This window comes from Sphaeramia orbicularis, chromosome 24, assembly GCF_902148855.1.
Source record: "Sphaeramia orbicularis chromosome 24, fSphaOr1.1, whole genome shotgun sequence".
In the NCBI taxonomy this organism is placed as follows: domain Eukaryota; kingdom Metazoa; phylum Chordata; class Actinopteri; order Kurtiformes; family Apogonidae; genus Sphaeramia; species Sphaeramia orbicularis.
Window position 1 is genome coordinate 10,203,759 of NC_043979.1, and position 27,170 is coordinate 10,230,928.

Sequence of the window (27,170 nt, forward strand, 5' to 3'; positions counted from 1 at the left end):
AGAAGTTACTGCATCAGATATAGGGCTGGGTATCATGGCCAATTTCCATAATCGATTCGATTTCGATTCATAAGGTTCTGAATCGATTAATCACGATTCGATTTAATTCAATATCATTTCGATTCAGTATTAATTGACTAATTCAGAGTAATTTAGTGATACCAAAGTACAATTTTGAGTTGTAACCTGATTATTTGAGTACCGCAGTCATGCAACACATCAATACTGGTGTCAATATTGATATTAGAAAGGAAATAAATATGACATTTCAGCAGGAAGTAGCTGAATGTGCTCTTAAATAATGAACAGGACAAAACATTGCCATGTTTGTACAGTGGATCAGAACGGACTTCTTCGTCATCTTTATTCTGTTTTATGGCTGGAGGCTTCTACTCACTGGGTGGTGGTGGTGGGGTGCTCCATGATTGTTGGTCGGAGCAGAGCGGGGCTGCGAAGTGTGCATACTCCATGAATGTTGGTCGGAGCGCGGTGGGGGCGTAGTGGTCAGACATTGTCGCTTTACTATTCATCTAACTCCATACTCAGTCATAGGTGATAGTATGGATCCAAGTTATTATTCCAAGAATGACCGGCTTCCACCACTTGCCGGGTGGCCACTTCCTTCACACTGCGGATTCGAGTTTGAGGCCGGGTGGAGGGGGAGGAGGGGTTTTCCTCACCCTTCCTCCGCGTCTTTTCCGTGTCAGAGCCGTCATGAGTGAGACCAAGTCCTCCCCAGGGGTTCGTCGCCCACGGTTCCGCGTACTCCCGGTCCTGCTCTGAAAAATCGATCTCATCCACTATTAATCGATTACGCAAAATTAAAATGAGATCAATCTAAGATTGATTAAATCGATTTTTTTACCCAGCCCTAATCAGATAAAGAACTTGTTGGAGCCGAAACATTCAATTCCAGTAATTACCCAAAGGAAGGATCTGAACTGAGTTAAATGCAGGGGGGGTCCCTTTTTTTGGCCAGATTATGTACATCAATAGAAACACATCAGCTCTTGACTTTTTCTCTCAAGTCAAATCTGTGTCCCAGAATGCAAATTTATACATGACTGAATTCTGACTCTCTATAAATGCAAATTTATACATGACTGAATTCCAGCTCTCCCCCTTGAACTGCCACCTTACCGTGGTGGGGGAGTTTGAGCGCCCGAATGATCCCAGGAGCTATGTTGTCTGGGGCTTTATGCCCCTGGTAAGGTCTCCCAAGGCAAACAGGTCCTGGATGAGGGGCCAGACTAAGAGCAGTTCAGAAGCCCCTATGGAAAACAAACATCTGAAGATTGTGACGTCGCCCAGTATGGCACAGCTGGGGCCCCACCCTGGAGCCAGGCCCGGGGTTGGGGCTCGTAAGCGAGCGCCAGGTGGCCGGGCCTTTGCCCACGGGGCCCGGCCGGGCCCAGCCCAAAGGAGTGACGTGGGCCCACCCTCCGGAGGATCCACCACCTACTGAGAGAGCTGTAGGGGCCGGGTGCGATGTGGATTGGGTGGCAGTCGACGGCAGGGGGCTCAACGACCCGATCCCCGGACACAGAGTCTGGCTCTAGGGACATGGAATGTCACTTCACTGGGGGGGAAGGAGCCAGAGCTTGTGAGGGAGATTGAGAGATACCGTCTAGATATAGTCGGGCTCACCTCCACACACAGCTTAGGCTCTGGAACCCAACCCCTCCAGAGGGGCTGAACTCTCCACTTTTCTGGCGTTGCCCGCAGTGAGAGGCAGCGGGCTGGCGTGGGCTTGCTCATAGCCCCTCAGCTCAGCCGCCATGTGTTGGAGTTTTCCCCGGTGAACGAGAGGGTCGCGTCCCTGCGCCTTTGGGTCGGGGACAGGTGCCTCACTGTTGTCTCAGCCTACGGGCCGAACAGCAGTGCAGGGTACCTGATGGGTACCAGCGGGCCAAGTGCGCTGCAGCCCGAGCGGTTGTGGAGGCAAAAACTCGGGTCTGGGTGGAGTTTGGGGAGGCCATGGAGAAGGACTATTGGTCAGCCTCGAGGAAATTCTGGCAAACCATCCGGCGCCTCAGGAGGGGAAAGCAATGCGCCACCAACACTGTTTACAGTGGAAGTGGGGAGCTGCTGACCTCGACTGGGGATGTTGTCGGACGGTGGAAGGAATACTTCGAGGATTTCCTCAATCCCACTGTCACATTTTCCATGGAGGAAGCAGAGGCTGAGGTCTCAGATGTGGACTCATTCATCACCCAAGCTGAAGTCACCAAGGTGGTTGGCAAGCTCCTCGGTGGCAGAGCACCGGGGATGGATGAGATTCGCCCTGAGTACCTCAAGTCTCTGGATGCGCAGGGACTGTCTTGGCTGACATGTCTCTGTGACATTGCATGGCAGTCGGGGACAGTACCTCTGGATTGGCAAACCGGGGTGGTGGTCCCCCTTTTTAAGAAGGGAGACGGGAGGATGCGCGCCAACCACAGGGGGATCACACTCCTCAGCCTCCCGGGGAAAGTCTATTCCAGAGTGCTGGAGAGGAGGATCCGACCAATAGTCGAACCTCGGATCGAGGAGGAACAATGCGGTTTTTGTCCCAGTTGCGGAACGGTGGACCAACTGTATACTCTCCATCGGGTGCTCGAGGGTTCATGGGAGTTCGCCCAACCGGTCCACATGTGTTTTGTGGATTTGGAGAAGGCGTTTGACCGTGTCCCTCGTGGTATCCTGTGGGGGGTGCTTTGGGAGTATGGGGTCCGGGGCCCTTTGTTAAGGGTAGTCCGGTCCTTGTATGACCAAAGCAGGAGCCTGGTTTGCATTGCCGGCAGTAAGTCAGACCTGTTCCAGGTGCATGTGGGACTCCGGCAGGGCTGCCCTTTGTCACCGGTTCTGTTCATAACTTTTATGGACAGAATTTCTAGGCGCAGCCAGGGGCCGGAGGGGGTCCGGTTTGGGGACCACAGGATTTCGTCTCTGCTTTTTGCAGATGACGTTGTCCTGTTGGCCTCATCGAACCCGGACCTTCAGCGTGCCCTGGGGCGGTTTGCAGCCGAGTGTGAAGCAAGTGGGATGAGGATTAGCACCTCCAAATCCAAGGCCATGGTTCTCGACTGGAAAAAGGTGGTTTGCCCTCTCCGGGTCGGCGGAGAGTCTTTGCCCCAAGTGGAGGAGTTCAAGTATCTTGGGGTCTTGTTCACGAGTGAGGGAAGGATGGAGTGTGAGATTGACTGACGGATCGGTGCAGTGTCTGCAGTGATGTAACTCATAGTTCAGCTTATGCCAGCGTTTTAGAGAAATTTTGATATGTCGGCAAATGCTGCTAAAATCGTCAAGGTATATTAATATATTAAAATATGAATATTTCCATGAAAATAGTGGGTGTTTAAAGGTTTAAAAGGTCAGCTACAGTCATGAACATGCAAAATGAGGCATATAAACTGTCAGCGGTCTACAGTTTAGCAATGTCACCTATCTGCTGACCCCTTACCTTCCTGAAGTTTAGCTCCATAGGAAATGGGAAAGGGTAAAAAAAAAAAAAAAAAAAAGATGATTTGAATATGAATACTCTACTGTGACACTACAAATTTGTGCTGTGAAAAAACTCCATGAAACTGTTGCTGTAACCGCTGTTTGAGCAGCTCCACAAAAATGAAATGGTTAGGAGTCCGGCCATTTGTACTAATGTTTTCTTTTTTAAACAAACTGTAGATTGTCACACCATTAGCAAACAAGATAACAAGCAGGGCTAATTGAAAGTAAGCTGTCAGAAATTCACACATTAACATATATTTTTATTGAAGTACATTTCGTGCTGGAGTATGATTATGAATTACCAAAAAAAGAGGGAAGCCTGAGTTGTTTTTTCCTAATAAACGGACACACTCTGCATTTCAACCATGTTTACTTTTATTTTCTCTGCCAAACGCCCTGTCAGTGCAAAGCTACAAATCAAAACATCTCGTATCGTTTGACAGCCTTGGGCAGAGTTAGTCATCCACTTCACAGCTTTTCTCCTCCACCACCAAACTGTAATTAATGGGGAAACTGATCTTTCCGTACTGTCTCTATCACTATCTGTCTCTTTCATTCTCTTTGATTCCATTTCTTTTTCAGCTCCGCCTCGTGCTCTCCTCCTTCCTTCTTTGTCTCTGTCACAGACCATCTGTCCGTCCATTTCTCTCCAACAACTTCTGCTTTGGGTCAAATGAAGAATTAGACTCGAAGGGAGGAAACGAGGGCAACGCTACTCGTAGTAAAGGTCAAAGCTCAGAATGTGCCACAGCAAATGTACCTTCCAGGTTTTGACACAGCCTACATGCATTACACCATCACAGAGGTGGTCATCTGGTTTGGAACCTGAATCTGAGCTGGAATTAGACCCTGGACACACAAAACAACCGTCGCAACAAAGATTACTGCTATTGGTGTCTCTGCCCTTGATTATTATGTGTGATGTTCATGACATGAATTTCTATTTTCCAAGTTTGGAGTATTTTTCATTTCATGAAAACTTCAACATTTAATACAAACATTGGTCCTTCATTAGAGATCTTTTTTGCAGTGATTACAAGTTTTATTCAACGAAAGGAAAGCAGAGCAGGTTACTGGTGAAGAGGCACATGGTTGTTTGACAATGTAACATGGTTGGATTAGTTGGATAGTTTTATCAGCTCTGGTTTTGATCCTGGTTTTATCCCTGTTTTATTCCAAAGTGGCACAAAAAGGCCATTTTTCTCTATGTTTAACTTTTTTTAAGTGATTTATCCCCATTTATTGTAATATTTATCTTCTTTATTTTGCACTTTTTCAGTGTATATCATGTATTTTCCTATATTTAATTCACTGATCATGTAGATGTTCATTAAAGCTCAGATTAAATTTTAGGGTTATTATATCAGAGACAGAAGAAGAAAAAGTAACTTTTTCAGCAAAAATAACTGAACATAAAAACAACTGTCTCCATCCACTGTCACTGATCCAGCTCCATGGGTTCTACTGGTGAAACAATGTTGTAGAAGATGACGGTGTTCCCACGTTCACTACGGAGCCTCTGAATGTCCAAATGGGTCATATCTGATGACCATGAAAAGAAGGCAAATTGCATTTTACAACACTTATTTACATGTACTGATGGGATTAATGGATCAGGAGTTATTAAACAGTACATCAGTAGATGGTGGAGGTCTGGGTCTTTATGGGTTAAATAGGGGAATTCAATAACTAACTTCAGTATTAACTCAATTTTCAGAGTAAATATTATTGTATTTCATAAAATAGTCACATGGGCCTTTATTTCTGTCAACCGCAGGAGGTACCAGGCCTGTATTTCAATTTTCCTCTGTTTACTAAGTAGAAATTTTGTACGAAACCTTATTTTTATCTGCTCATACTTGCAGTATTAAAAGTGCTACAATGCACTTTTCACCTTTCTTTACTGCTGCCAAATAAAAGTCTCCAGCATTTCACTGGGCAGAAACCATTTACTGCTTAACTGTCCGTTTATTGTGCAAATGTTGCCTTGTTGTAAGTTTCACTGAAAACGTAAAGACACACACTGGCAGTGGCTCAGATTGGAAAGTAACACTTTATGATCTGGAAAAACAGAAGTCTTAATAGAGCTGGATTATATTATTGAACGCATCAAATTAAATTAAAATTATAGAAGTGAACACTGTGCCCAAGCAGTAGCACATTTAATGACAGACACTAGAAGTTTATGAGTATATATATATTTTTTTTACCCTGGCTGTATTTGAGAACTGGCTTTTATTTGATTAAAATGAGTATTTACTGTAGGGCTGCAGCTATCGAATATTTTAGTATTCGAGTATTCTACTGAAAATTCCTTCGATTAATCGAGTAATCGGATAAAACTTATTTTTGCTTGGTTAAAGAGCAATTATAAATACACAAGAGGAAATAAGGTATTTCACTTAATAATGAAGGACCAATTGGTTTCCTTTTTTTTTTTTTTGATAATCAACAGTTTTGTTTCTTACATTCATATTGTACATACACAACAAAATATATTTTCTTGACAAGAAACATTTCCAGGGAGGCAATTGCAAACACAAATAAAAATAAATAAAATTTAATTACTTTCAACTTAGTATTTCTTGTAAGTATCAAAAATATAAGGCATTAACAAATTTAAGAAAAAAGGCATAAACATTGCCTTTTTGTTGTGCAACTGAACTTTGGCAGCTGTAAGTTTCAGAATGTACAATTTAGATATAACAGGACTGCGTTGTGGCATATAAGAGACAAGAACATTTGAACGGGAACTTGGAACGAGTCCATGCATGAACTGTTTCACACATTTCTGCTATATTCAGGAGAATCAAGGCAGTGGCCACCCCACCTTATCTGTCTCTCTCATAACCTCTAACCCCCCCCCATACACACACACACGCACACACACACACGTCCAGTTAATTGATGATTCACTTCATTTTTGCAAAAAGTAGTTGGATTTTGCCAAAATTAGGCCATGACAAGGTAAGAGAAAGCTTTGAGTGAGCCGTGCACCATTTTGGCTGTGCTTTTGGGAAATTAATCATGCAAATCATGGGTGCACGGCTCGCTGCCTAAATCTATGCTTGTCAACAATCACAATAAACTAGCCACACATTCAACAGTAGCCACAATTAACAGAAACCTAGCCCTCTGCAGGGCTAACATTATGTTAGTAGGGTACATTAACATTAATTTCATGGATTTGCGCTACGTTAATGTTATTTTTATTTCGGGTCCTCCGCTCCATTCTGGGTGTCTTATGAGAAGATGCTACATGTGCTGTGCTGTTGTGGTATGGAAGGGAAATGTTACAATGGATACATGTCACGGCGTTCACCTGTTCAGTCTGAAATGCTTCCACAGTTTTGCCATTTTCTGTCTTTTTGATTGTTTTTTGGCTTTCGTTTTCAATGTTGTATTCACTCGCCTGTCTAGGCTCGCCTCTGCTTCAACCAAACACTTCCACGTCCTCCGTCACCTTCCTTTGCATGATGTAATCACGTTGTGCACCATTAAGTAGTCCGTGCCAAATGCTGTGCTATGAGCTTTACAATTAAATAAGCAATTCCTCGAGGCAGAGAAAATCCCTTGATAATTTTTTGTAATCGAGGTACTCGAATAACTTGAGGAATGATTTCAACCCTAATTTACTGTATACAATAAAAACATATCATCTACAGGCATCAATTAATGCTACACCGATCAGAGGCTGACATTTTCCTCTGACCACTACAAAACCAAAACATGTCACCTGTTACTGACACTTACGTAATATTAACTTACACCGTTAGCAACATGGTTAAATAGGATTGTATTCACCACCAAATTTTCAGTTCATCTAAGACTGTGGTGGAGCCAAATAGACTATGGTAGTGGGTCAAAGGAATGTCTAAGTAATGGAAAGCACTTCCGCTTAGTTTCATATACTTTATTTGTTGAAACCCTTTGGAATATGGATGTCTTTTAGTTTAGTTTTAATTTATTTCAGTTATAAAATAAAACAAAGACACAGAAAAAGGAAATAATACATGTCGGAAAAATGTCCACTGTGTGGATGAAAAGGAGCAAAAAGAAGAAAGAAATCTTATATTTTCTATTGTCTAACAAAATCACTGTTTGCTCACAGTAGTACTTTCAAACAGAATTGTGAAATCAGTTTCTTAAAACAATATCTGCCACCATTTACTGCCATAATTCATCATTTCCGATTCAATAATTAATTCATATAATTTTTTTTTCATTCAGCACCATCTCCAGTCCATCAAATTAATTTCCTGCTTTCATGCTTCCATAATATACTGGATTTAATGCATTTATTAAAAACACAATTTGATCTGTATTCTTTTTACATCTTTGTTGAGACTGTTCCATAAATTGACTCCTTTAACTCAGATTCACTGTTAATTCACTTTGTTTCTGAATTTGTTTTTGTTTTTTTAAGACATCTGTTCCTTTTATGTTGTAGTGACTAACTCTTTTCTCAAACTTTTTCTGAATATTTAATGGTAATGTTTTATTATATGCTTTATCCACCATTTGCACAACACTACTAAATCACAAAATTCCAATAATATTTATTAATTCATAATGACTCTCCAGTTCTGGAACAGAATTGAAATGATAACAAATAGAGCATAATGAACAACACAGTCAGACACCAATCTAACCCATAATGGTAAGCTGTGGAATGTTTAAAGTTGAATAAAAGTAAATGTTAAAGTAATTATTTAAAATAATATACATGTATGTAGTAAAGAAAAGTTAAAAAAAAAAAAAAAAAAAAAAAAAAAAGAAGTTAGTAAGTTTGACTCTTCCTTAATTGTTAGATGATTTGCTTATAGAATTTTTTGGCCACCTTTTTAAAACTTAGTTGCCACAATTTTATACAGTGTATATGATTTTTTTCTCCCCTATAATATAGTATCATGACTTTATTTAATTTCTTTCTGACACCTTCTGAGCAGCATTTGATGCCTCAGCCGTTTGGAAAAACTGTGTAGATAGAAATGTAGCTTCTTTTTTTTTTCAACTTAATTCTAGTCTATACCTATATCTATGTTTTCCTGCTGCCTATTTATCTGTCTGATATTATTGTTATTTCTTTTTTCCTTGCTTCTCCCCAGACAATAAACAGGTGAAACCCACAGATATTCAAATATATCCTGTGTGTTAACATTATGCGGTTGTCCTCCCCTCAGCAGGACCTCCTGTACTTTCAGATAAACTAGGTTCACTCTGAAGGCTGTGCGGACCAGTTACAACTGCACTGACTCTTCCTGCCTTTGCATTTTTCTATCATCATCTCCTACAGAGCTAAATCCACAGCAGCTCCCTGTGCTCATCACTTTCAGCCCCTCATGGTTTTAAGAGCACACTACACACAATCCCATAAATAGTCCTCTATGTGTGCAATACAACTACTCCTGCCTGGATATGAATCAAATAATTATGGCACTTGTGAAATAAAAACATCAAACAAATGCATTTCATGGAACATGGTTGCAAATGGGAGGAATATCAATAAGCAATTTGTGTAGTTGGATGAAAAGGGTTTCAGGGAAGCGGTTTTGATGATAAGTGGGATATATGTCCTCTACGGATCCAGAAATGCAACTCTGAGTGATTCACATACATACCATTATGTGAGCTTACACATTAATACATTACGTGTATTGGTTGTTGTCAGATCATCTGTGTGATAGATTGTGGAACCTTTTCTTAACGCTGCTCTGTACCAACGTCTGTTTGTCAAATGACACTGGTCCTCTTATTATCTGTAAAACTTCTTCAAAAGTCCAAATCTGTCCGTAGAGGTGGAAAACTATCTGAACCAGCTCTGAGATCTCTTTTGGCTCTGTTGTGCTCAGGGTGAGGTTAATGCCAAGCCCTAAGGCTCAATCCTCTCATCATAAAAAATTTAGTGTGTAGAGACACACAGGACTTTTTCTGGTGCAAAGTGTTCATGAAGTATAGTGTAAAAGCAGTATGTTCATTTAGGTCATATGCCTACTGCCAGTGTCTCTACATGCTGTTGGATACAGTACAAAAAGAGCGGTTAATGGCATTAGCAAAAATAAACCCTGTATGATACAATACACTGAACTCTCCCCTTGGGCAAATTTTCATGGACTGATGTGAGTACATTTAACATATACATCTGCAGTAGTTGCATAAAAAGGCTGTGGATTATTGGTTAACTGTGGATGTAAGATAAATCAAATGCCTGCTGTTTCCTACATCATTGATAACAGCCTATATATTGGCTTCTATATAGAAGACACAACTCAGTTCTTTCTATGAAAAACACCCATGTTAGATCCTGAGTGTCTCAGTGACCGGATGCTCTACAGTAGCAGCAGCGTATGACACTAGCTCAATTGGAGTTGACTTAATGTCAACGAATTATCAGCTTCTCAACACAACACAATCTAAAACTTCATGCAAGCACATGAAAAACACAAGGAAATTTACTGAACTTTTATGATCCACTGTCATTTGATATAGTGGATACATTTAAAAAAAAAATAAAAAAAAATGCAACCATAACAGTAAGTAGTGCAATGTTACATTCTATGTTATCTGACTTTACACTGAGCCTGTTTACATGACCGTAAAAAGCTGATAACTGTTAATAATCAGATAATTGCAATAATCAGATCTGACGCATTTACATGCACTTAAGAAATGTGATAATCGAAATCCCTGGTTTAGACTCTCCATTCCATTTTTGGATTTCTTTCAGAGTACATAGTGATGGTAGACTAAAACTTCCTGTTATTGTCTTCTATTCACATTTGACTACATAACTTCCGTATTATACAATTTTGATTGTTTAGACATGTACACATGAAACAAAAAACAAAAACAAAAAAATAAATTAGAATGACTTGTATACATGCAGGAAGACATCAGAGTATTGAGGAGAAATCCAGGTGTGTTAATCTGATTTCTCATAATCAGATTACTGCTGTTATCTGATAAAGCATATCCGATTATGGTGTTTATATGATCACCAATAATTTGATAAATCCCGAAATCGTATAATGATTGGAGGATTGGTGTGCATGTAAACGGGCCCACTGATAAGTTTAGCAGTAATTGGTTTAAGATAAATTATAGCATTGCCATATGTTCTTCTTCACTGGCATTTATTGGTCTTCAGCAAACCATCTTAGAGGTGCTTTACATAAACTAGACTGGAGTCTGAAGGGAGAAAAAAGAATTTAAGTTGAATCAGAAGTGTGTCATCATAATCAACCAACAGTAATGGTCACAAATGTTTTTTGAGAGGTCACAGTAACCTTGACCTTTGACTCTTGACCACTAAAATGTAATCAGTTTATCCTTGAGTCCAAATGCGTTTATGTAGTTGTTCCTACATGGTCATATCACATTCATAAGTGTAGACAGAAATGAGGCCACTGTGACCTTTGACCTCTGGCCACCTTGAGGGTCCAAATGCAAATGACATATAATGTTTTAAACATAAAGGAGACCAACCTACTGACAGAAGGACAGAATTTCTAATAGACGTGCCACGGACACAAGTAACTAAATTTAATAATGCCAGTCTTGCCAGGTGAGTTCCCAAAAAAATGTGACAATGTAAAATCCTGGTGAGAAAAAGTTGATATGTCTCCACTGTTTTAATTATTTTGTGTTTGACTTTTCAGGAGGTCTACAGTCTGTACATTTGCCTGCCGGGTGTTTGACTGTTTTGTTCAGTGTGTGGTTGAGCTCTGTATGACCTTTTTTTAGGGTCGTGATAATTTTTTCTCCTCTAGGGATGCACCAATATATCAGCTGGACATTGCTATCGACTAATATCTGTATTGGCATATAAAATGTGTTTTCAGCAATGGCAGTAGGCAATATCTATCTGTGGTGTTTTATTAAAGGTTTGAATGAGTGTCCATTCAAAGATAAATTTGATGAGGGCAGAAAGACTTTAATATAGTGACTATTTTTGTATTTATACAATGATTTCTTGGTTATGGGGAGGGTTAGGGGTTAAAATATACTGAATGCAAGAATTTGTAATCAGTGCATTCCTATTTTCCTCTCTTCCAGACCATCAACATATTTATGTTTTTCTTATTCCCATAATACATACTTACAGTAAACCGACAAAATCCTTTTAACTTTAAATGATGGAATTTTATCACGACATATTGCACAACCTATCCATCCAAAAAATGTCTCTTCGGTGACTATGATTTTTAAGACTCATACTTTTTGCCTTACTGATTGACATTTTAGTAGTAGAAGGCCCCAATAATTGCCACCATAAGAGATTTTTATTATCTGCCAGAGGATGAAAGTTCATACCACACTAATCAGTCAACTTTATGTAATTTGTTGGAGAAACATAATAATAATAATAATAATAATAATAATAATAATAATAATAATAATAATAACATTTTAAAAATTCTACTTAATCTACATTTTTTAACTTTAATATCCCTCAGATTGATTTGATGTCATCATTATGCAAATAAATGACCATAGACAGTTCATCACTTTAGTATTTTAGTGTTTAGTATTAATCTCACCTGGTACGAACCTGCAGCTTCTATTTACATAATGACATTCCATCTAAGGCTTTTGTCTCTTAACTACATTTTTGTGGGGTAAACCTTGCTAACTAAATGCCACCACCTGTAGTTTTGCACAGCTTGTGGGACAGATGCTTTGTCTTTAGAATGTCGTTCTGTATGGGTTGAATTCACACCTGCTTGAGATCCAATTAACAATGCAAGCCTCACCAGCTCCAAATGTGGTCTGCTATGGGTTGTCAAGGAAAACTGTAAGTCATAAGTGAGATCAGTGGCCAAGACAAGTTGTTGTCTGGGTAACTCCTAAACTGAGGAAAACTGGCCTGAATTAATCTTGTATATTTTTTCATACGCCAGAGTCAAAACTATGACCTCTTCTATTCTTTTCAGTATTTAGTATGTGTGTAAGTAAGATTCTGTGAAAACACATTTATGTGATCAATGTACACCAACAGAATTAGAGCATGTACAACTGAAAACTCAAAACACATAAGCATATCAACAAGCCATGGTATAAGATGGAAAATGTGCAAGGTTCAGTGGTGTCATTGTGGAATTTCCTTGGCATTTAGGGGCATTCAAGATAGCAGACATTTAGAAACTTCCAAGTCATTTCACTCACTTAAGAACCTTCATCAACAAAATGGATTTTTTTTTTTTTTTCAGCCACATATTTGGATTTCTTAGGAAGTCCAATATTTAGATGAAAGGTTCAGGGTTTTTGGTTCTCACAGTTTTTGCTCTCCACTTAGTAGTTGTTGCGTAATGTTGTAGTGTATGTAACTTCCATCAACTGGTTTGGGACAAGACTTCAATACTACTAAAAGACTAATATTTGTTAAATAAAAAGAAAGAAGCAATCAAATAAATAAATAAATAAATAAGCAAATTTAGGAAGAAAAAAGGGGAAAATAGTAAGGTAGTAAATCTGTCTAATGTCACCATCAGCAATAATGACTATAATAAATATTCTGTGAATCACTGCCATCTTAAATACATTACAATTTTAGAATCCATCAACATGCTGTATAATTTCTCACAACTTTCAACTCATCACGTTCTGACAGTTGCATAGGACTGTCTTAGAGTGGCAGTTTTCAATAGTTTTCAGTGCACGGACTAGTCCAAAAGAGACTTCCATGATGCCATGGTTATGGTGTGGGTAAGTTTAGGCATAAAGAATGGCAAAAAAAAGGAAAAGAATAAGAAAGAGGGAAATATAAACCATGGGACTACAATTTGGCTCCACTATATCTAGGAAAATATTAGCCCGATGAAATTAGGAACACACAGTGTCAGAAGGAGAGGGTGGTGCTATAGGCTATGTTAATCAATGAGTGAGATGTTTTTGTTTTTTTTTTCAATTTCCTATGTTGTTTTTACCAGATTTGTCTTTGTTTTTATGATGGTTGTGTTTTGTTGTTCTTAGCCCACTTTGCACCCTGTGTTATTACTGTTTTTACTTATTTATTCCCTTGTTTTATGATTCGTGTACGGCACTTCGGCCAACTGTAAACTTCTCAAAGCGCTTTATAAATAAAGTTGGTATGGTTTCACTGGCTATTAATAAACAGAGCAAAAGAAATTGAGTTTAGAAATTGGAAACTAAACTTATTGTTGGCCAACTGCTAAAAACTGTCAAAGGAGTAAAATCCACACATACCTGCTGCATAGAGATAACTGGGAAAACGTTAAAAAAAAAAAAGTCTTCTTCTTCTTTTTTTTTTTTTTTATACATCCTTCTCTTCTTTTGTAAGTGGAAACAACTCAGATGACTTCCGTAGGGGAAATATTTGCTACCTAAGAGGTTATTTAGAAACCATTTCTCGTTTCCTCTGATGTCTTTTTTTTGGGAAAAAACTAAAACTATTGCAAATGAATAATATTTTCAATATGCAAGACTTTGTAATAATCCATCCATCCATCCATCCATTCATTATCCACCGCTTATCCGGGGCAGGGTCGTGGGGGCAACAGTCTAAGCAGGGATGCCGAGACTCCAGACCTCCCTCTCCCCAGACACCTCCTCCAGCTCTTCCGGGGGGACCCCGAGGCGTTCCCAGGCCAGCCGAGAGACATAGTCTCTCCAGCGTGTCCTAGGTCTTCCCCGAGGTCTCCTCCCGGCGGGACATGCCCGGAACACCTCCCCAGGGAGGCGTCCAGGAGGCATCCGAAACAGATGCCCGAGCCACTTCAGCTGGCCCCTCTCGATGTGGAGGAGCAGCGGCTCTACTCCGAGCTCCTCCCTGGTGACTGAGCTCCTCACCCTATCCCTATGGGTGTGCCCAGCCACCCTGCGGAGGAAACTCATTTCGATCGCTTGTATCCGGGATCTTGTCCTTTTGGTCATGACCCAAAGCTCATGACCATAGGTGAGGGTAGGAACGTAGACTGACCGGTAAATCGAGAGCTTCGCCTCTCGGCTTAGCTCCTTCTTCACCACGACAGACCGGTACAGCGACTGCATCACTGCAGACGCTGCACTGATCCATCAGTCAATCTCACACTCCATCCTTCCCTCACTCATGAACAAGACCCCAAGATACTTGAACTCCTCCACTTGGAGCAAAGACTCTTCGCCGACCCGGAGAGGGCAAACCACCTTTTTCCGGTCGAGAACCATGGCCTCAGATTTGGAGGTGCTGATCCTCATTCCACTCGCTTCACACTCGGCTGCAAACCGCCCCAGGGCACGCTGAAGGTCCAGGCTTGATGAGGCCAACAGGACAACGTCATCTACAAAAAGCAGAGATGAAATCCTGTGGTCCCCAAACCAGACCCCCTCCGGCCCCTGGCTGCACCTAGAAATTCTGTCCATAAAAATTATGAACAGAACTGGTGACAAAGGGCAGCCCTGCCGGAGTCCCACATGCACCTGGAACAGGTCTGACTTACTGCCGGCGATGCGAACCAGGCTCCTGCTTCGGTCGTACAAGGACCGGACTGCCCTTACCAAAGGGCCCCAGACCCCATACTCCTGAAGTACCCCCCACAGAATACCACGAGGGACACGGTCAAACGCCCTCTCCAAATCCACAAAACACATGTGGACCAGTTGGGCGAACTCCCATGAACCCTCGAGCACCCGATGGAGAGTATAGAGCTGGTCCAGCATTCCGCGACCGGGACAAAAACCGCCTTGTTCCTCCTCGATCTGAGGTTCGACTATTGGTCGGATCCTCCTCTCCAGTACCCTGGAATAGACTTTCCCCGGGAGGCCGAGGAGTGTGATCCCCCTGTGGTTGGAGCACATCCTCCAGTCCCCCTTCTTAAAAAGGGGGACCACCACCCTGCCAATCCAGAGGTACTGTCCCCGACTGCCACGCAATGTTACAGACACGTGTCAGCCAAGACAGTCCCTGCACATCCAGAGACTTGAGGTACTCAGGGCGAATCTCATCCACCCCCGGTGCTCTGCCACCGAGGAGCTTGCCAATTACCTCTGAGACCTCAGCCTCTGCTTCCTCCATGGAAAAAGTGACAGTCGGATTGAAGAGATCCTCGAAGTATTCCTTCCACTGTCCGACAACATCCCCAGTTGAGGTCAGCAGCTCCCCACTTCCACTGTAAACAGTGTTGGTGGCACACTGCTTTCCTCTCCTGAGGCATCAGACGGTTTGCCAGAATTTCCTCGAGGCCGACCGATAGTCCTTCTCCATGGCCTCCCCAAACTCCACCCAGACCCGAGTTTTTGCCTCCACAACCACTCGGGCTGCAGCGTGCTTGGCCTCGGGAGTCCCACGAGCCAACAAGGCTCGATAAGACTCCTTCCCTGGAAGGGATGCCGTCAAGCTGAAGAAAACTTTGTTATAATATCCTTTGGAAACAGCTAATGAGTGAGATGTTTACTGGAAGTGTAACGTTTAATCAAATGGGATTCTCAACTGGTATAAGGTAATCAGCTGTTTACTTGATAGCTTCATATGTACAACTATACAACAGTTTGGATGTGTGGATGTTTGAGGTTTCACTGGTAGTGGACTTTAATTAACTTTTAATTAATTGGCTAAACATTTCCAGAGTTAGAGGCTTGAATAAACAACATCCAAACAACTCTGAGGATCTTCACCAACCACAACTGTGTAACACTTTGAAGTCTGCTTGGATGAATTTGGTCCGACCGTGAAGTATAATGCGGTGTGATTTCTACTGTTAATGGACTGTAGTGTGGGTCCAGCCAGCTGTTAGAAGCAGATATACAGTACCTCTGCCTGTTGTCCTCAGGCTGCAGCAGAACCAATCGCTTTATTGGCTCCAGCAGTGGATGTGTGTCTGCTGCGTTGCAGAGCAGAGGAAAGCCAGATTAATGAATTCCTCTCGGCAAGGAGCTGATATTAGCACATGTGTACTCAGAGACAGAGAAAAATAAGAGACAAACACAGACAACTGGACAATAGAGAGAGAGAGAGAGAGAGAGAGAGACAGACAGACAGACAGAGAGAGAGAGAGAGAGAGAGAGAGAGAGCATAAGTGAACCTGTCTCAATTGCCAAATTGTTTGCCTCACTGCATCATACCCTATGTCATACACTGTATGGACAAAAGTATTGGGACATGTTGAATTCCGTTTTTTTTTTTGTTTGTTTGTTTGTTTGTTTGTTTTCGAACAGGGGTCTGGGGTACAAAACAATGATGACAAATGTCATAGTTTTATATTGTGACAAATATCATTGCATTGATTAGTTTTGTTTAAATTGGGATCTTTGCTTCCAAAATACCTCAGAGATGGTTTTTACTTAATTTCTCTCAACATTGATTTTGGGTTGTTGTTTTTTTTTGTTTTGTTTTTTTTTAATTCATGACTATGATTTTAAAATATTTTTTTGTGCTCTGACTGCAAATAATAATTTCCTACCACAGTTAACTATCTACTTTCTTCACATCTCACTTAGGAAGAAAAATCTCCATATAAAATTAAAAAAGAAACATTGATATTTATAAACTATGTGGTCAAAAATATTGGGGCACATCATGGCTATAGCTCGTAAGATGTCCTGTTTATGCTTTGGGATATAAACATCAATACTAATAATCAATATTATTTTTTAATCACAATATAAAACTGTGTTAGTCATTATTGTTTTGTATCCCAAACCCCTGTTAGAAAAGAAACATCTGAATTCAACATGTCCCAATACTTTTGTCCATATAGTGTATGACTTAGGCAAATATGCTATGTGGCTAACGATATTTCCCCCTGTGTTCCACAGTGTTTTCAGGTAAAATCTGAAGGCTAAAAAAATACTTCATGTGGTTTGGCCTATTGATATATTGGGCTAACGTTGAAGACATCACAGGTAGTGTTTAGGTTTGTTTTAGGGCAGAGGGGTCAAACTCAAGTTCAGTGGCCACATTCAACTCAGTATGATCTGAAGTGGACCGAACCAGTAAAATAACAACATAATGATAGATAAATAATGTGAATTCCAAACTTTTTATTTTTTAATTTGATGTTTCAGAGTGAAAAAAAGTAAAAATATATAATGAAAATGTTTACACCTACAAAGTACTCTTTAAAAAATGTGAATAACATGAACCATGAACAAACTAAAATCTATGAAGAAAAATCTGTGCCTCAGCTTCTCATTTGCACATCATTACAATGTATAGATCACAGTGGATTCACAAATACACAAAGCATTCAATAAAAAGCAGAATATTGTTAAAACAGCTCTTACTTCTCTTAAGACATTTCAGGTTACTCATATTTGTTAAGGTTATTCACAAATTTCATTAAATCTAAACATTTTCATTTAATTTTACTTTTTTCACTAAAACAAAGACACAAATTTGGAGTTGTCATTATTTTTAGGTTACTATGGCAGCATTTTAGTGATCTGAGAAACTTGAGATTGAATTGGAACCTGAACTACAATGGTTGTTAATATCTTAAGTCAAATTTTATGCATTTACAAATTCATCCCATGGGCTGGATTGGACTTTTAGGTGGGCTGGTTTTGGCCCGTGGGCCGTATGTTTGACACCTGTGTTTTAGAGTATTCACAACATTGTAGAATTCATCACGGTGGTGAATATGATCTAAAATTGCTTGTTGACTAAACCCTGGTGTAAGATTAATGTTTGTCTAATCCTGAATGGTGCAACTGGTGTAATTATTAGGTTGGACTTACCCTGCCTTCACGTGCAATGGGAATTATGGTAAATACAAGTTATGAACTTGAAAACTGCACATGAACGCCCCCTCACATCATATTTTCCAATGGAGAACTGGGAAAAATGTTGATCCAGGAGCTGCTGAGATGAAATAACCTTTGAACTTTTCAACATGGTGGAGAGCCCTTGGGGGAATTCATCTCGAACTAGAAGCACTCGGAGAGCGCAGACCTCCGCCAAGGCTGATCAGTGGCCCCCCCCGTGGGCCCCCCCATGCCAAGGAGGTTATGTTTTTGCCAGGGTTTGTTTGTCTGTCTGTCTGTTTGTCTGTCCGTTAGTATGCAACATAACTCAAAAAGTTATGGACAGATTTTGATGAAATTTTCTGGTCTGCGCCCCCCCCGTGGGCCCCCCCACCCCCGATCACCACCAAAATTTAATCATTTCTTCCTTATCCCATTTCCAACAAACCCTGAAAATTTCATCCAAATCTGTCCATAACTTTTTGAGTTATGTTGCACACTAACGGACAGACAAACAGACAGACAGACAAACAAACCCTGGCAAAAACATAACCTCCTTGGCGGAGGTAATGATAAACAATGCTTTTATTAGTGTTCTGCTGCTGTTAGCTGATGATTTTGCACATTTATAACATGCACAATGTGCAAAAAAAATTACCAAGAAACAGTTATAGCAGATGAATTTACACATCCAAAACTGTTTTACCCAAATAGCAGGTCATGGTGTGCCAGCCATTTTTCATTTCATTCAGCCATTTTTCATTTCATTACGACAACAAAAGCACTTGAACACAACACACTTGTAATTTTGAATTTGCAAGTGGAAAGGATCATCTTCCTGATAGCACGTGAAGGCAGCATTAGTTTAAGACCAGGGGTGGTGGGGAGCACAAGCAGACAGCTAGTCTGCTTCAGTGATGGAATACTGATAAATAGTATTACAAAGGAAAAAGTAAATTCAGTTAAACCTGGAAGCCTCTCTTTAGTTTTTTTTTTCTCACTCTGTGGTTATTTCACATCAAAAAGGTTTTTTTGTCTGTTTCATAATTCCACCTTCACACCATAGACACCATTTTTTTTTCAGTTCATTATATTTTCAATTTAGTGCAGACGAGGACTCTCTGACCGCTGCTTTCATGACAATGCCAGATGTGGATACAGGGAGACTTAGTAATACAAAACTTTGTGTAATTTTATGCTTTTGGAAAATAGATTCTGACAATTAGAGACTTCATATTTCAAGGCAACGGAGAAGGAATTTTGATTAAGAGACCAAACACCATCAAAATCCAATCATTTCATGTCCCTGGAAACAAACCTGGGAAATGATGGTATCTGCATGCACGTTTAATGAGAGCTATTTAAAAGCATGGCATAACCTCCTACTGTATGCACACAACATACAGGCTGCTATTTACACTAACATGAGAGAAATTCTTCTACCTTCAGGAAAATCAACAGCTTTAATGAAATTTAGCCCTGCGTGCAGTCATCTCCCTCTGCCAGCACCACCAGTCACTTTGTCTGTTTGGTCTTTCTCATCATCCTGTGTTTGTCGATCCCCCTTCATCTCCTCATCTTCTCTCGGTTGCTTAGGCCCTGCAAATGAGAGGGATTAGACTGTTGTTTTTTTTTAATATCCCTGAGGTAAATATAGCATTGTGTGTCTCACTGTGAATAAAATACCTGCTGTGATGGCATGCTGTAGGCTTTATACGTATATTCATCAAATGCTTTGTGTGAAAACAGACACAGTTCCATGTAAATTAGGGTTAATGATATTGCAAATGTGTACATAAGTAGGATAAAATGTGTCTTTTTAAAGGGTCTTACAAGTCTTAACCTTTAAAGAACTAGTACCATTTTTGCGGATGACTTCTAAGTTCTACGTTTTTCCTAAGTGACTTGTCACTATTTGTTACGTCATCCTCTGTGTTTTGCTTTTTTCAGGGGAAATCAGGTATTTTCCTATGTTTATTTACTGAAATATATCAATGTTAATAAAGAGATCAAAGATCAAATCTCAAAGAGATTAATCTTAAAAGCTCAGAGTAAATTCAAAGGTTATTATATCAGAACCAAGGTTATAATGGTTTTGAATTTTTAATTATAGTTTAGTTTTAATAAGTTTTTACTTTTTTTCTCTAATTGAGTTAGTTTTAATTAGTTTTTAGAGCAGGTTTGCTAGTTTTTATTAGTTATTGTTTTTTTTTCTGAATGCTTAGTTTTAGTTTAGTTTAGTTTTAGTATTAGTTTTAGTTATTTCATATATTTTATCTTCCTCACCATCCTATTCAAAGAAATTAGTGAGGCGCGGATCAGTGGGTTACCCTGGACACTTTATTTGGGGGTTGGGTTAGGGCAGCTCATTGACTGAGCAGAGACACAAATACATGTACAGTACAATGTATAAATTCCCTATAGCAGGTTGGGGTGTGTGTGTGTGTGTGTGTGTGTGCGATCCATACACAACGTCACTTACGTGAAAACTGCACAAAGCAGCCAGCAGTAAACCAGATAGAAACATATATAAACCAGCAGTAAACCAAATAAAAACAAACCAGATAACCAGCAGTAAACCACATACAAACATATATAAACTATCTAGAAACATATATAAACCACTTATAAACATATATAACCCAGTTCATCATCAGTAAACCAGACACCTTAGCAGATATCTCTTATCTTAATCATCTAAAGTTCCATTTTTAGCCAACTTTGCTTCATTTCAGTTCAGCTAGCTGTAGCTAGTAACATCAAACATTTTTTAACATTATAACAGGTTCCATACCTCTGCAATTGGATTACTTTCCATCCTCCTCTTTTCGCCTCTTCTAAACTGTGCAGCTAAGGGCTTGGAGGGCCTTTTCATAGTGATAAACTCTCCAGTTTTTACCTGGATGCTAGTTCAATACCTGTCTGACGCTGTCATTTAGCTCCGCTCTGTCTCTGTCACTCACGCACACACACAGTGAGCAAAAAAAAAAAGAAAACAAAAAAAAAAAACAACCCACGCATCACCTAAGTAAATCCCATACAGGTCTCTGCTGCTTTGTCCCAGCTTTAGTCTGCATGTTCCAGGTAGAGTGGAGACCAGAAGACAACTGGAAACCACAAGTGACCAGACATGACAGACTGTGAAGTGTTGTATGGTGCCGCTAGCTAAAATTGCTGGAGCGAAATAAATCAATTTGATATCAATCCGACATTGACAAACACAAAAACGAAGGGAATTTTATCCATAATTTTTATACGTTTTAGTTAGTTTTGTAAGCTCACAATACAGTTTCGTTTTTTTCTTTTCATTAGAGTTTTTATTTATTTCAGTTAACAAAAATATTTTTTCAATTTTAGTTTTCATCATTTTGTTCATTTTTGTTAACAATTATAACCTTGATCAGAACAGATGAAACTGAATAATAAGTGGCCTTTTCAGAAAAATGTATCATTAACTGAACCTAAAACAAGCATCCACAGCCATTTCCATTGTCAAACTACATGGGTTTTCCTAGTGAATCAATGTTGTAGGCGATGATGACGTTTTCACGTTCACTACGAATCCAAATGGGTCATAACTAGTGATGATGTAAAGCTGAAAAATGGCATTTTACCTGAATTATTTACATGTATTAATAGGATTAGCAGTTCATTAGTTATTAAATAGTTTAGTAGATACTTTTGGCCGCAGCTGTTTAGGTCCTGACATGTTTGTCATTTTTTGAGTCATAATGCAGCCTGCAATTTCATGTCCTTAATTGTACAGCAAAAGGATAGAAAATTATGCTTGCAGAAATATCAAAATACATACAAAAGCCAGTTGAAATGCTCTTAGTACTATTTGCCTTAAAGTGGTTGTTTTTGCTGATCATATCAGATTTCAAGAATATAATTGTCACCAATTATGATATTGAAATATTTGTGGTTGTTCTACTGAATATGCAATAAAAAAAAATATTTGAAAAGTTTTCTCTATTTTATAGAACTTCAGATTCACCATTACCACTACATATAATATAATCCAATTAAGTGTGTGGCCTGCTCATAGCTGTGTCCAGTTATATTTGCTTTGGTTTGTTTCTTTTTCCATCAATATTACATATAGCTTAAAGAGAAATTAATTGGGTATTTAAATACAACTGTCCTTCTATGATGACCTACACCTTACGTCATGTAAGTACTACAGTTTTCTCACTCTTCGTAGAATACAGGCAAGTTACAACCAAACTAAGTTTTCTTAAGTTTCCTCTGGTTTCTTGGGGCTCAGGCTGTGATGGCGTTTTCCTGTTGTATCTGACTAGAAACTATTTTGAGAATATGTAGATAAAGAAGCCAAACACATCCATGTAGCTCTAGTGTCTCTATAAATAACAATCAAAACAATGTGACTGCTGTCCTTTTGCTCCTCTGGTTATATCTTTTTCTTTATCTTTATCTAACAATGTAAAGTTTAAAGTCAATACAGAAAATTACAACATATAGAAAACAGATAAAATACAGATAGAACTATAGTCAATAGCTGATAGACAGAACACTAAATCTACTGCGTTAACTATTTTTGTACTGGCATGACTTGACTTCATAAGAATATTTCTACTTACGATAGTGACTATTATGATTATGATTAGCTAACTACTTGTTTTAATTTAGTTTTATTCAATCAGTCAATCAATTAATCAATCAATCAATCAATCAATCTTTATTTATATAGCGCCACATTATAACAAAAGTTGTTTGGTTGAACCACAGCTGGCCAAACTAGACTCTTAAAGGGTACCTGTACTAGCTATTTCAAAAGATCACATATAATACTAGCAGTTCCGTTGGGTAACTTAATTTATAGCCCATACGCACGAGTACTAAGTCACAGGTCTGTCAGTGAGGCAAAGCTAGAGACATTTGCCTCCTTCACAAGCTGTTCCAGCACCAGTAGTGGTGCAGATGCATTGTATTGTCCAATTGGCTTTGCTGTGATGGACTGATCACTGACCCTGTGCAGAAGACACTAGTCTAAGATGACACTTTATCAGCTGGGTCATGTTTCTAGGACATGACCTAGAGACATGACCCAGTGCAAAGCTTACAGCTGCTCAAAGCTTACGGCAGCACAAACAACAAGCGTAAACTTGTGTTTTTCACTCAATCTTGTTTACTGACTTCTGCTTGTTTACTTGCATTCATTACCTGGTAACAATGACTGGTACGTCACTTACGGCCAGCAATAGCTGCCCCATAGGTTCTATCCCATAATTCAAGTAATAAAAAGGTCCAGCATGGTGCATTTGTGGCGATTTTTTGACTGAATTTGTGCTTCTCTTGCTTATAAATAATAAATGAAGCACAATTAATGTCATAAGCATGACCAGTACAAGTACATTTTAAGCCAGTATACAGACAACCAATAGAATCATTCAGGAGCAAACACTTGGTGACAGTATTTTATTGTTTTTAAGTGTTTAATTGTGTGTTAAATTTTAAGACAATTGAAATTCCCTGAGCATGTAAGTGCAATTCATGTCTGGTCATAGAAAAACAAGATAGATAGACTTTTTATTGTCCACCTGAAGTTGATATGTGACACAGTGAGAGTGCCGATGAAAAGGCAGCAGGTTTAGAGAAACTACGCGGAGTAACAGACAGTGAGCAGTAGGTGATCTGTACTGTATTACTGGGATCCCTGCAGACAGAAAGGAAGACAGATTTGTTTCTGCATCAGATCAATGACTGAGTTTCCCATGGCACTTTCTCCCTCATTTATCTTCTCAACTTTGATTCCATTGTTGGAACAGAGTGGAGGATGTATCCCCATGACTCCTGAAGCTCAGCACTTCCAGCACTCATCCAGTTCTGCTCCATCCTGTATTAGCTGGCATCTTAGTTTCACAGTGAAAATGTCACAATAGTAAACTTTGACTGTCAAAGCCTGGAAAATCTGATTATACTAGAAACGAAAAGGAATATCAAATTTATTTGGGGACACGAACACAGTTAAAACAGTTACCAAGTCAAAATAATAATGATTAAAGGTTAAAAGGCTAACTCACTCATCCCTATAGGGAAATTCAGTCTCTGCACTTTACCAATAAAATACACACAATAACTGGAGAACCTAGAGGAAACCCATACCGTGGAGAAGGAAAAAACAACAAATAATAACAATAACAACAACAACAACAACAATAATAATAATAATAATAATAATCCTGCTATATAATGCACGTTTCAGCCGTGCGCTGTGTCCCCGTGTCCCATGGATGTGTGTCCCATGGATGTGTGTCCCATGGATGTGTGATCGATTTGTTGCAGCACGGGAGGGCACTATTGTACAAGGCACCACGGGTGCAATGTCGCTAGTAACAATAATAGTAATAATAATAATAATAATAATAATAATAATAATAATAATAATGTGCATATCTTGTACAGAAAATCTAACTGACAGTGTACCAACCAGAAAACAAATAGCATGTGCTATAAGATCTGGAGTTGGTCCCTGAGTACCTTCAATGGCAGCTCAGTAATCCTCGTGTGTGCTATGTGCTAATGAAGTACTGTGTGTACTAGTCAAAATGCAGAGATTGAATTTCCCCATGGGAAGTAGGGCAAGTTAACCTTTAACCTTTAACCAATGATGTTAACATGTAATGAAGATATAGAAGGTTGTGCATTGACATCATAATCCCACCAGAGCACGCCTCCCTGTTACATTTAGCAGGGGAAACAACAAAACCTGGAGCAAAGCAGTTTCACTCTAAAGGTAATCATTACAACTTATTAAAGAGCCAGTGATCCATGGACAACGACATCATCAAATTTCCAAGTACCCAGTAATCAAGAAAATGCTGAAATTATGTTAAATTGAAACAAGGAAGTACAATAAGTGTGTTTTATTTACAGTGCAAGAAATGAACAAGTAATTTCATAGTGGTTCCTCTCTCGATTTCATAAGCAGAATGCGCGACGGTATTAAACTGAACTCTGTCAAGTGAAGGAGTATATCCCAAAATAGCTGTCAATCAAACAGGATTCAGCCTTTCGACTGATCCTCCAATCAGCACGTGGAAGCCTGGCGTCCAGCCTGGCTGAGCTCCGTCCACAGCTCCATTCACCCCCAGAGATGCCGGGCGTCCGGGTGCGGGACAACATCATGGCATTTGTCCAATTGCCGTCCAGTTTTGAGGCAATGAAAAAAACTGTTGGCGGCAAGAGAGAGAAGAAGGTGGCGAAGACCCTCACAAGGAAGTATCAACAACAATAACAGTAACAACCATGGTGATAATTATAATGGTAACAGTAACTACAACCAGAACTGAGTAAACTGGGCAGAAGAAAGAGAAAAAAACAAAACAAAACAAACAAACAAAACTACAAAAAGATACAATAAAATACATAAGACTTATTAAATGATGAATATAAGAAAAGAAAGCATGAACAGAATATCGTATACCACGGTTGCACAAATAATACCAGTAACAAATAATACCAGTAACAAATAATACCTGTAACAAATAATACCAGTAACAAATTCACACAACATCAGTTGTTCACATTAATCTGCTGTGACAGAGTGAACAAAGCAAAGAGAATGAGGTGAAGAACACAGGCATGCAACCACAACCACACTCCCTCCAAGGCACCCCCCCAGCAATGCAGCCAGGTGAGTCCAAGCCAATGGTCCAATCCCCCGGGCCCCGGGCCCCAGGCCCCCCAACCCAGATGGCATCCAGGAAACAGGGGTGTGGGAAGCTCCCCCCGCCTCCCCACCTATCAGTGTTTTGAAGTGTGAAGTGTGTATGCAAGCTGTTAAAATTGAGGAGCAGAAACTGCACGCCACTGAAGGTGATGCCACACAGCACAGCCCACCAGATGCCTTGCAGCCCGCCCCCCAAAAGTGAATGTGTGGTGTTAGTGTTTCTGTGTGTTGTGTTGTGGGTGGGTGTAATTAAAATTGAGGAGTTAGCCACCCCATGGTACCAAAGAGGGGGGCCGTTTCAGTGACCCCCCCTGCCGTACCCCCTCGGGATGTGCACACACCCCAAGATCCTACGTGCTTTGTGTGAGGGGGGTGGGGAGGCGAGGGGTTGGGGGATGGTATGACTGGGAGGAAGTTTCCTCCCAGAAGACGAGCCAGTCGACATTCGACACCCCTGTTCCCCAGTACCCGTCCCCAGGCAGGAGCTGCCAAGGAGCGGGGCGGTCCAGAGACCCCGGGCACCCAGCGACCGCAGTCAGAAGGCCACTGCCTCCCCAGAGGCCACTCACACACTCAATCATCCTATGTGGTCAAGGGGGCATGGACCCGAGACCAGCTGCCCCAAAGCCCCCCAAACAGGCGCAGGGACCCACCACACTTCATACCTCCTCAGGGGCCATTTACACGGCGTAGGATTCAGTCGACTCCGGGAAGATTTCATCGCGGATTAGCCTTCTGTTAACATGGAAACGGTGCCTAGAGTGCCTGAATCCGGAAACTTTTGATACCAGGGTCCAGGGTGGAATGTTATCGATACGCTCTGCATTTCAGCTCCGTGTTAACGCGAATCGGAGCGTTCCGGGGTAAAATATGACGTCAACACATGCGCGCGCAGCCAAGAACCACCAGTTAACCCACTCCAGGCCAGTTGGTGGTGGTAATGCGCCTCCAAGCTGGTTTGCCAGCCTCTTATGACACAATAAAGCTGCAGAAAAAGAAGGAACAACCACAACAACAATGGCCGGTTTCAGAACAACTGTGCTCAGTTTGCTGTCGCTTCTCCACCAAAAGTTAGACTTACTGCGTCTACACTCTTACCAGTGGAGACGCATTTCTTATATTCACCAATGCCTGAGTCAATCCCTAACGTACCATCAAAGGAGGACAGTTAGGAGATGGTTTTGGACATCGCCAGCTACTGGTCTGGCATGGCCACTACAGCGTATTCAGCCGTCCTCGCGGACTCATGTTAATGCAGATCGTTATCATAGCGGCTTCGTCTTAACGCGGAATGATTTTATAACGCAAAGGA

General features: G+C 40.3%; 1 long non-coding RNA gene across 1 annotated transcript; it reads right to left on the reverse strand.

Moving 5' to 3' along the window:
- Positions 1–5,070: 5,070 nt before the first annotated feature.
- On the reverse strand, positions 5,071–17,959 carry LOC115415392 (uncharacterized). The gene is made up of 4 exons (XR_003934796.1): positions 17,815–17,959; positions 13,720–13,736; positions 11,163–11,168; positions 5,071–5,082 (listed from the first exon to the last, which is right to left on the reverse strand). It is a non-coding gene; the product is annotated as an uncharacterized LOC115415392 (long non-coding RNA).
- Positions 17,960–27,170: the final 9,211 nt, after the last annotated feature.